Consider the following 8608-nt stretch of genomic DNA (forward strand, 5'->3'; position numbering starts at 1 on the left):
CTGGAGCAGTTGGGGCGGAAGTGCAGAGCTGAGCCTTCCAGGCTGCCAGAGGCTGAGTTCCTGGGAAAGGCGGGTGCCTTTGCGTGCACAGGTGTGCACTCAAGGCAGGAGGTGATATGAAAGGGGAGCTTTCAAGTGGGCTATCCTGGATTGCAACCTCACAGCTTGCCACAACTTGCCGTGAAACCCTAAGTCCCTTATGTTTCCTTTTCATTTTTTCTTCTCTGGGGACTTTGAAAGGAATAAAAGAGATCATCAGTGGCCAGGCGAGGTGTCTCACACCTGTTAGCCCAGCACTTTGGGAAGCGAGGCAGGAGGATCACTTGAAACCAGCCTGGCAACACGGTGAGACCCTGTCTCTAAAAAAAGATGAAAATATGCTGGCCTGAAAGTAGTGAATTATCTCAATTGATTATTCACCATCAGTTACAGATCAAACTCTTTGTTCTATTCTTTCCCTCCTTCTCACTACTGCACTTGACTAGTCTTTTAAAAATTAATAAATAAAATTTAATTTAAAAAATAGGCGAGGAGCACTGACTTATACCTGTAATCACAACAATTTGGGAGACCAAGGCAGGGTGATTGCTTCAGCCCAAGAGTTCACAACCAGCCTGGGCAACGTGACGAAACCCCATCTCTACAAAAAAAATACGAAAAATTAGCCAGATGTGGTGGCATGCGCCTATAGTCCCAACTACTCAGGATGCTAAAATGGGAGGATCGCTTGAGCCCATGAGGTCTAGGCTATAGTAAGCTGTGATTGTGCCACTGCACTCCAGCCTGGGCAACAGAGCAGGACCCTGTCTCAAAAATAAATACAAATTTAAAAAATAAAAGAGATTATCTTACATCCTATGAAGTCCTTTCACAGCCTTTATTCTCTCTTTGCAGTTGGGAAAACCGAAGACCCAACGGGCAGATCCAGGATTGTGGGGCCTGAAGCTTGTCTGAGGTGGGGGGTCTTCCTAGATAAATAATGCAAAGTTAAGAATACAGGCCGGGCACGGTGGCTCATGCCTGTAATCTCAGCACTTTGGGAGGCCGAGGCAGGTGGATCACCTGAGGTCAGGAGTTCAAGACCAGCCTGACCAACATGGTGAAACCCCATCTCAACTAAAAATACAAAAATTAGCTGGGCATGGTGGCGCGCACCTGTAATCCCACCTACTCAGGAGGCTGAGGCAGGAGAATCGCTTGAACCCAGGAGGTGGAGGTTGCAGTGAACCGAGATCACACCACTGCACTCTAGTCTGGGTGACTGAGCAAGACTCCAGCTCAAAAAAAAAAAAAGTTAAGAATACAGAAGGCGGCCGAGTGCGGTGGTTCACGCCTGTAATCCCAGCACTTTAAGAGGCTGAGGCTGGTGGATCACTTGAGGTCAGGAGTTCGAGGGCAGCTTGACCAACATGGTTAAACCTCGTCTGTACTAAAAATACAAAAATTAGCCGTGTATGGTGGCGGGTGCCTGTAATCCCAGCTACTCAGGAGGCTGAGGTAGGGGAATCGCTTGAACCTGGGAGGCAGAGGTTGCAGTGAGCCGAGATCGTGCCACTGCACTCCAGCCTGGAGACAAAGTGAGACTCTTTTTTTTTTGTATTTTTGGTAGAGATGGGGTTTCACCATGTTAGCCAGGATGGTCTCGATCTCCTGACCTCGTGATCTGCCCGCCTCGGCCTCCCAAAGTGCTGGGATTACAGGCGTGAGCCACCACGCCCTGCCGACCAGCCCTTTTCTAATTCACAGTCTGGTGGTCAAATAAGACATGGACAGAGTCTTAAAATGTTTAGGGCCAAGAAGAACTTAGATATCAACTAGTCCAAGAGGTTATCAAACTCTTTTTTTTCTTTCTTTCTTTTTTCTTTTTTTGAAATAGGGTCTCACTCTGTCACCCAGGCTGGAGTGCAGTGGCACGATCATGGTTCACTGCAGCCTCAACCTCTCCAGTCTCCAGCAATCCTCCCATCTCAGCCTTCCGAGTAGCTGGACTACAGGCATGCACCACCATGCCTGGCCAATTTTTTTTGTATTTTGTAGAGACAGGGTTTCGCCATGTTGCTCAGACTGGTCTCGAACTCCTGGGCTTAAGCGCTCCTCATGCCTCAGTCTCCCAAAGTGTTGGGATCACAGGCATGAGCCACTGTGCCCAGCCTCAGACTCTTAATCATAGAAGCCCAATGTATGAAACAGAGGGAAGCAGGGCTGTTCTGAGTGAAGCAGTGGATGTGGGTGGGTAAGGTGGGGTTGGCCTCCCCTCTGTCTCCCCCCACACCCTCCATGTGGCTTCTTCCAGCTCCTCTAAGGAACTACGAGTTGGAAACACTGCCCTAGTTCAAGCTCTTTGCTTTAACCAGTGAGAAAACAGCAGACCGGCAAGGGTAAGAGACTGGACCAAAGTCACAGAACAAGGGAGTGGCTAAGGCTGGATTCAGACCCAGGTCCAACTGACTCCAAGTTTGAGGTTCTCTTTGCTCAACCTCAATACTGAAGAGTTGGGACAGAACCATCCCTCCCCACCACGACCCACCTCCCCCTGCTCATCCACTCGGCAGAGTTGGGATGGTGACAAGAAACTCAAACAGGTCCCAAAAGCCTGTAGGAGTGGGACAGCAAAGAAGGAGCCCATTTCGTGCCCCCACATTGGAATGAGGACAGGGATTGGACTTTTTTTCTTTTCCTTTTTTTTTTTTTGGAGACAGAGTCTCACTCCGCTGCCCAGGCTGGAGTGCAGTGGCGTGATCTCACCTCACTGCAACCTCCGCCTCCTGGATTCAAGCAATTCTTCTACCTCAGCCTCCCGAGTAGCTGGGACTACAGGCGCACGCCACCGCGCATGGCTAATTTTTGTATTTTTAGTAGAGATGGGATTTCACCATATTGGCCAGGCTGGTCTTGACCTCCTGACCTCGTGATCCGCCCGCCTCGGCCTCCCAAAGTGCTGAGATTACAGGCATGAGCCACCACGCCCAGCCTGGGACTGGACTTTTGTCTTTGTTCACTGCTTATCCTTAGTCTGAGTACAGAGCCCACCACATTGTGAACAATAAAATACTAGTTGAATGAATTAATTTAAAGCAGCAGCTCAGGGTAGGAGAAACTTCCCAGTGGTGGGGAAATTATCCCTCCAGGTTGACCTCACCCTGATCCCCTGATTCACACAGGTATTGAACGTGTGCCCCAGTGGGAGGTGTGGATACAAAGAGGTGCATGCATGTGCATGCCTGTAATATGAATGTATGTGTCCATGTGTATGTTAACAGATGCCAGGAATGAGTCTGTGAGAGAGGACAGAATGTATCCAGGCTGTGGAGGGTGTAGGGGTGGGTGATGTTTGGGTACACAGCTAAGCGTGTGCATGCATGGCCTCTGGGTCACAGGTGTATAGGTGTGGGCCTATTTGTATGTGTCTGTGAGGTGTGTGTGAACCAAATCTGGGCTGGGCTTCCTGCACGTCTTAGTAAAAATTCCCAGCTTCACTGCTTCTTCCTTCTCCTTCTCTTCAGAGCACTTTCCTGACTATCAGAAGAAGGCATTGTGAGACTTTGGGCCAGCCACTTCCCCTCTCTGAGCTCCCATCTCCCAATTTTTTGTTTGTTTGTTTGTTTTTGAGACAGGGTCTGACTCTGGCTGGAGTCCAGTGGTGAGATCATGGCTCACTGCAGCCGCAGTCTCCCAGGATCAAGTGATCCTCCCCCCCCAGTCCCCTAAGTAGCTGAAACTACAGGCCTGTGCCACCATACCTGGCCAACTTTTAAATTTTCTGTAGAGATGGAGTCTCACTATGTTGACCAGACTGGTCTCAGCTCCTGGGCTCAAGTGATCGTCAGACCTCAACCTTCCAGTGTTGGGATTACAGGTGTGAGCCACCACACCCAGCCCAGCCCATTTCCTCTTTTTTTTTTTTTTTTTTTTTTGAGATAGAGTCTCGCTTTGTCACCCAGGCTGGAATGCAGTGGTGCCATCTCGGCTCACTGCAACCTCTGCCTCCCGGGTTCAAGTGATTCTCCTGCCTCAGCCTCCCGAGTAGCTGGAATTACAGGCACCCACCACCATGCCCAGCTAATTTTTGTATTTTTAGTAGAGACGGGGTTTCACCATGTTGGCCAGGTTGGTCTCGAACTCCTGAACTCAGGCAATCCTCCTGCCTCGGCCTCCCAAAGTGCTGGGATTACAGGTGTGAGCCACTGCACCTGGCCCATCTCCTCATTTGTTAAACACACTCACTTTAAAGTGTTTTTTTGTTTGTGTGTGTGTGTGTTTTGAGACAGAGTTTTGCTCTGTCGCCCATGCTGGAGTGCAGTGGTGCGATCTCGGCTTACTGCAGCCTCCGCCTCCTGGGTTCAAGCGATTGTCCTGCCTCAGCCTCTTGAGTAGCTGGGACTACAGGCGCGCGCCACCACGCTCGGCTAATTTTTGCATTTTTAGTAGAGACAAGGTTTCACCATGTTGGCCAGGATGGTCTCGATCTCTTTACCTCGTGATCCACCCGCTTCGGCCTCCCAAAGTGCTGTGATTACAGGCGTGAGCCACGCCGCCGGGCCTAAAGTGTTTTTAATTCATTTAATTGAAATAGCTATTAGAACTTTTCATGGCCAAGCACTGCATAAGGCACATGGATTGAGAAAACAAATATAACAGCTGTAAGGGACAGCAGTACCTGACATACAACGGACAGTTAGTCAATGATAATTCCCCACCCCACTCACCTCCCTTGTTCGTGTCCCTCTTTCAGGAACCAATTCCAATGCACAGCTTCCAGGGATGAGCAATGGAGGACAGAATGGAATAGAGCAGGAACTAAGCAAGGGTGCTAATGCAAGATATAGCCGGTAGGTGGCAGCAGCGTCCGTGAAATGAGCCCGGTCTCGGGCAGCCTTGCCTAAATTTCTCCCAAGCCAAGCTGTTTGACTGTGTGCACGTGTATGAACACAGGTGTACAGATGTGCATGTGTATAGGTCAGGTGTATGGGTCACAGGTGTACAGATGGAGGCCTATTTGTATGTGGCTGTGAGGTGTGTGTGAACAGCTCCCCGCCGCCCCCACTCCCCAAAGCAGCAGCTCTTAAATTTTGGGTCCTGGAGCATCCAATGAAGATTTAGGATCCTGCAGTTAAGTACGAAGTTCGTATTCCATTTAAAAAGGCTCTGGAACCAGCTGTGGACCCATTGAACATTCTTCTGGGTAAGGAAATACACCCAAATGTGTGTGTGTGTGTGTGTGTGTGTGTGCGTGTGTGTGTGTGTGTGTGTTCTTTTCAACTCAAACATATAAATAGTTAACTTTTAAAATTTTGTGTCGGGCGCGGTGGCTCGCACCTGTAATTCCCACCATTTTGGCAGGCGGAGGCAGGTGGAACACTTGAGCCCAGGAGTTGGAGACCAGCCTGGGCAACATGGCAAAACTCTGTCTCTACCCAAAAATACAAAAATTAGCCGGGGATGGTGGCACTCACTTTTAGTTCCAGCTACTCGGGAAGCTGAGGTGGGGAGGATCACCTGAGCCTGGGAAGCAGATGGCACAGTGAGCAGAGATCGCGCCACTGCAATCCAGCCTGGAAGACAGAGGAGACCTTGTCTCAAAAAAAAAAAATTTTTTTTATAAAAATGTATGGGTGATATGTGAACTTTCGTTACCTGTGTGTAATACTTACTGATCAAATCGGGTGTAGGGTGTCCGTCCCCTGTGTATAATACATTTTTGTTAAGTATAGTCACTCGACTCTATTATCAAACACTGAATTTATTCCTTCTTACTGTATGTTTGTACCCTTTAACCCAGGTCTCTTCATCCTCCCCTCTCCCCGCACTCGCCCTTCCCAGCCTCCGCTATCTATCTTCCTACTCCCTATCTTTAGCTCCCACATATAAGTGAGAACACGTGATATTTGTCTTTTTGTGCCTAGCTTATTTCTCCTTTTTTTTTTTTTTTTTTTTTAGTGCAGTGGCGACATCTCGGCTCACTGCAACTTCTGCCTCCCCCCAGGTTCAAGCGATTCTCCTGCCTCAGCTTCCCAAGTAGCTGGGACTACAGATGTATGCCACCACATCCAGCTAATTTTTGTATTTTTAGAAGAGATGGGGTTTCACCATATTGGCCATGCTGGTCTCGAACTCCTGACCTCAGGTGATCCACCGAACTTGGCCTCCCAAAGTGGTGGGATTACAGGTGTGAGCCACTGTGCCTGGCCTTGTGCCTGGCTTATTTATCTGAAGATAATCACCTCAACTTCCATCCACGTAGCTGCAAATAATGTGATTTCATTCTTTTTACAGCTAATATTCCATTGTGTATATATACCACATTTTCTTTATCCAGCCATCCATTGATGAACACAGGTAGATTCTGTGTCTTTGCTCCTGTGAATAGTGCTGCAATAAACATGAGAGTGCAGATATCGCTTTGATAAATTGCTTTCTTTTTCTTTGGGTAGATACCCAGTAGTGAGCTTGCTGGATCAAATGGTAGTATTATTTTTAGTTTTTTGACAAATCTCTATACTGTTTTCTGTAGTGACTGTACTAGCTTATATTCCCAACAGTGTATAAGAGTTCCTTTTCTCCGGCTGGGTGTGGTGGCTCATGCCTGTAATCCCAGCACTTTGGGAGGCTGAGGCAGGTGGATCACCTGAGGTCAGGAGTTTGAGACCAGCCTGACCAACATTGTGAAAGCCCGTCTCTACAAAAAATACAAAAATTGTCCGGGTGTGGTGGCAGATGCCTGTAATCCCAGCTACTAGGGAGGCTGAGGCAGGAGAATCGCTTGGACCCAGGAGTGAGCCGAGATTGCACCATTGCACTCCAGCCTGAGTGACAGACCGAGATTCTGTCTCAAAAAAAAAAGAGTTCCTTTTTTCCACAGCCTCACCAACAACTGTTATTTTTTGCCTTTTTAATAATAGCCATTCTGACTGGGGTAAGATGATATGTCATTGTGGTTTTGACTTGCCTTTCTCTGATGACCAGTGATGTTGAGCATTTTTTTCATATATTTGTTGACCATTTGTATGTCTTCTTTTGCAAAATGTCTATTCATGTCCTCCCTTAGGGAGGATGGGATTCCCATGTGTTTGGTGGTGCTGTGGGGTCCCCAGCAGTCTACAGAGAGAGAGAGAGAGAGAGCAGGCAGGTCTTGCTCAGGTGGGGCACCCTGACAGCAATTGTAGAAGATCCAGGCAGGGATCCAAGAGTGTAGCTAGAGCCAGCAGAGAATGCTTCCTGGGGGCAGAGGCAGTGGAGCTGACCTGGAAGGGTGATGAAGCTGGCACAAGACAGGAATCTGCTCTGCCTGCCCCCTCACTGAGAACTGCCTGCCCTGAGCTGGACTTCAGCAGTCCTCTTCCTGTAGTGGGTCCCCTTCCCCCTCAAGAGAGTTTGAGGTTGCAGGCCGGGAAGTTGGAACTTAGATTCCTAGGGTCCTCCATTAGAAAGTGGCCTGAGAGATCATCTGATTTTCCACACAAATAGGAACTATGGAAGGTTTAAGGCAGAGTGTGTTTTCCCCCATCAATAAGAATGTACCCTAGTTTCCATGCACAGGTGTGTCTCATTGGACCCTCAAGAGAGCCCTGGTAAATACACTGTTTTAATTATTATTGTTATCTTTTTCTTTTTCTTTTTCTTTGTTTTGAGACGGAGTTTTGCTGTGGTTGCCCAGACTGGAGTGCAATGGTGCGATCTTGGCTCACTGCAACCTCCGCCTCCCAGGTTCAAGCAATTCTCCTGCCTCAGCCTCCCGAGTAGCTGGGATTACAGGCATGCACCACCATGCCTGGCTAATTTTGTATTTTTTAGTAGAGACAGGGTTTCTCCATGTTGAGGCTGGTATCGAACTCCTGACCTCAGGTGATCCGCCCGCCTCGGCCTCCCAAAGTGCTGGGATTACAGGCGTGAGCCACCACGCCCGGCCCCTATCTTTTTCAAAAGAGGAAAGTGAGGCCCAAAGTGGTCATATGGATAAGGTTTTCCTCAGGGTATACACAAAGGTGAATTAAAAAATCTCTGGATAGGCCAGGCGCGGTGGCTGTCACCTGTAATCCCAGCACTTTGGGAGGCTGAGGCGGGTAGATCACTTGAGGTCAGGAGTTCGAGACCAGCCTGGCCAACATGGTGAGACCCCAGCCTCTACTAAAAATACAAAAACTAGCCGGGCATGGTGGCGAGTGCCTGTAATCCCAGCTACTAGGGAGGCGGAGCAGGAGAATCGCTTGAACCCAACAGTTGGAGGTTGTGGTGAGATGAGATGGCGCCACTGCACTCCAGCCTGGATGACAGAGCAAGACTCCCTCTCAAAAAAAAAAAATCTCTGTATACATTCACATCAACACCGAGATGCTCTCACTCATGCTGTGTGCTCACACACACACACACACACACACATACACACACACTCTCTCTGTCTCTCTCTCACCTTCACAGCTGTCCTTCCCAGCTTTGATGGGAGTTGGCTCTGACTAGATCTGTCAGGCCTCTGCGAAGTCTTCCTGACTGAGTCTCTCTCTATGAGCAGAGTGGGGCCAAGAAGCCACCCCAACTCCTACCCCCGGGCAGCCTGGCCACCCTGGCCCTGCCCGGGCAGCCTGGCCGCCCTGGCCCTGCCCGGGCAGCCTGG

This window comes from Gorilla gorilla, chromosome 1 (genome assembly GCF_029281585.2).
Source record: "Gorilla gorilla gorilla isolate KB3781 chromosome 1, NHGRI_mGorGor1-v2.1_pri, whole genome shotgun sequence".
Classification (NCBI taxonomy): Eukaryota; Metazoa; Chordata; class Mammalia; order Primates; family Hominidae; genus Gorilla; species Gorilla gorilla.